Genomic DNA, 3,074 nt, shown 5'->3' on the forward strand with positions numbered 1-3,074 from the left:
GGACCCTTCAGTCTGCAGGCCGACGATCTATCCACTGAGCCAAACCGGTTAGGGCAAAATATATCTTTTTTTAAATATTATTTCAGAGAGAAAGGGAGAGGGAGAGAGAATCATTGATTGGCTGCCCCCTATTGGGGATGGAGCCCGCAACCTAGGCATGACTGGAATGGAACCCGGGATCCTTCAGTCCGCAGGCTGATGCTCTATCTACTGAGCCAAATCAGCTAAGGTGTAAATTAACTTTCCTGGAATTACTTTGAGTGTGCTCTGTTTCCTGTTGGGATCATGACTAATACACATATCATTCTATAAATTGAGATTAATAGGAAATTGTAATTGGGGCCATATCACCACACATCTTGTTAGGCAGACTTCTGTCACAGCCTTCTGGACTAGTTTATGAGTGTTCTCTGTCACTCTTTCATTTTCTTACCCAACCATCAATTTCTTGTGACCCCATGAACCAATCAGTGAGCAAGGTTACAGCTGGTTCAAAACCAAGCCAGAAAGGCTTAATTCATTTTTCATTTCCCACCGTTCCCAGTTTTCTTCTCCGCTCCTACTCTTGGTGCTGTAGACTGTGAGATCCCCAATCAAAAGCAGAGGTTTTGTCTGAGACTTCTGTCGTCCCTGGAGCCTGGAACACAATAAATGCTAAACAACTGCTTGTATAATGAATACATGGAAGATGGAATTAAGGAAATGTCTATTTATCCAGCCTTCTGTTTCCAGGAAGCCTAGGGCTGGTCTACTTCTCTCCTTTCCTTGAGGATGCTCTGTGCTTTTCTTGCCTCTATGAACAACCCTGTTGCTGTGTTATGACCATTTGTACACTGGTAAATGATTTTTTGTTGTTATTGTATAACAGCTATATTGAGATGTCATTCACATGCCACAAAATTCACCTACTTAAAGTACATGATTCAATGGTTTTAATGTATTCAAAGAATTGTGGGATCATCACCACAATACAATTTAGAATGTTTTCATTACCCTAAAAAGAAACCCCATACACATTAGTGGTCATTCCCTTTCTCTCAACCCCTCCTTTCCCCATTTCCTGCAACCACTAATTTACTTTCTGAATCTATGGAATTGCCTATTCTAGACAATTCATATAAGTGAAATTATTTAATACTAGAGGCCCGGTGCACAGATTCGTGCACATTGAAAGGAAATTAATTAGAAGGTGGCTGGCGGGGTGGGATTGGGCGAGATGGGCCAGACATGCCCTGGAGCCAACCTCCTGTGGTCCCTCCCGGGCTGGCTGCACCTGGGGTGGCACCGTGGTTCGAAGGGTGTCTGCAGAGTGAGCGAGGTTCCTCCGGCAGGTGGGGTCCCTCAGCCTGGCCTGCGGGGATCATCCCCTGAGGGGTCCCAGAGTGAGAGCACTCTGCAAAATTGCTGTCGCTCAGGAGCTCCTGCATTGAGCGTCTGCCCCCTGGTGGTCAATACCTACCGGCCAGTCAGCCATCTGCCAGTCACTTAGCCTTTTATATATACCAGTATATAGAGATGTGGTTTTTTGTGAGTGACTTCTTTCACTTTGCTTACTCTTTTCAAGTTTCATCCAAGTAGCATCCATCAGCACATCATTTCTTCTTGTTATGGTCAAATAAGATTCTAATATATAATTACACCACATTTTATTTATCTGTTCATCATTTGATGGACAACTGATTTTTTCCACTGAGTGCTGATAAATGTTTAACAAATAATCTGCAAAAAAAAAATCCTATTCATAGCATTTGTTGAATTTCATGGTATAAGTACTCACATTATGGCTGATTGCAGGCTATATGATGTCACTGAACATGGAGTTAGAAAGAGATGCTAAAATTAACTCTTATGAGTCCCTACAAGCCAGATCCAGTGCACAAATCTGACCATCTTTACTGATGAATCACTAAAGTTACCAGAGATGTGGCCACACCCAGTGAAGATTCCACATGCTATTAATTTATTCCTCCTGCCAGAGGAATGCTGCCCCAGTCCCTGCTGCTCTATTACTGGCCCAAATCCTAGCACAGATAGGATTCAGTTGACACAGGTGGGAGACAATCCAGTGATGTGGCTGAGAATGTGCCTCACTCTGAAGCCAAACTAAATGTATCATATCCCAGCTCTGGCACCGACTGACGGTGCATCTTGGGTAAGTGACCCAATTTCTCAGAGTATCTCCATCATTAAAATGGGAAAATAAGAGTCCCCACCTCATAAGTCTGTTGTAAGGATTAAACTAATATGTTAATTTAAAGTAATCAAAACATAGGAAGTGTTCAATACACCTGGTCTGAGGACCTCTTCCAGGAGTAAGCTTTGTTCCCTGTGTGAGTCACCTCTGTGCACCTGCCACATGAAGCCTGTAGAAGTTGCTACCTGCCTCCTCCGCAGCTCTTTTCTATGACCCTTACTGCTGACATCCTGTATGATCACTTCTAGATAGTCCTGCTCTCCCAGGGAACTGGATGGTTCTCCAACTGCTTTTTGTTTCTCACAAAAGAGGAGACTCTTGGGCTTGAAGAAAGTGTTATTTGCCTGCTTCTCTTAACTGGCAGATCACCTATACTTAACCACTAGGTTTAGAAAAGGCCCAAGGGAAACTGATGTTATTCTCAGCCCTACTAGCTGAGACTAGCACAGTGGTTCTCAACCTTCTGGCCCTTTAAATACAGTTCCTCATGTTGTGACCCAACCATAAAATTATTTTCGTTGCTACTTCATAACTGTAATGTTGCTACTGTTATGAATCGTAATGTAAATACCTGATATGCAGGATGGTCTTAGGCGACCCCTGTGAAAGGGTCGTTGGACCGCCAAAGGGGTCGCGGCCCACAGGTTGAGAACCGCTGGACTAGCAGATCTGGAGCATCCCTAGCATAAGAGAAAGAAAAGCCGCCCAGCCTCCCACAGAGGAGAAATCTTACCCACAAGCCCCAAGACACTGAGGGTAAAGGGAGCATTGGCATCCTAAGCAGACTGAGTGGAGAAAGAAGGAGATGGCAAGTCATTCATGAAAAGAAGAGAAATCATCCTGTGTGCAGGATTGGCTTGGAAGGAAGCCCCCCCCCCCC

The sequence above is a fragment of the Myotis lucifugus genome, unplaced genomic scaffold (assembly GCF_000147115.1).
Source record: "Myotis lucifugus unplaced genomic scaffold, Myoluc2.0 scaffold_5, whole genome shotgun sequence".
In the NCBI taxonomy this organism is placed as follows: domain Eukaryota; kingdom Metazoa; phylum Chordata; class Mammalia; order Chiroptera; family Vespertilionidae; genus Myotis; species Myotis lucifugus.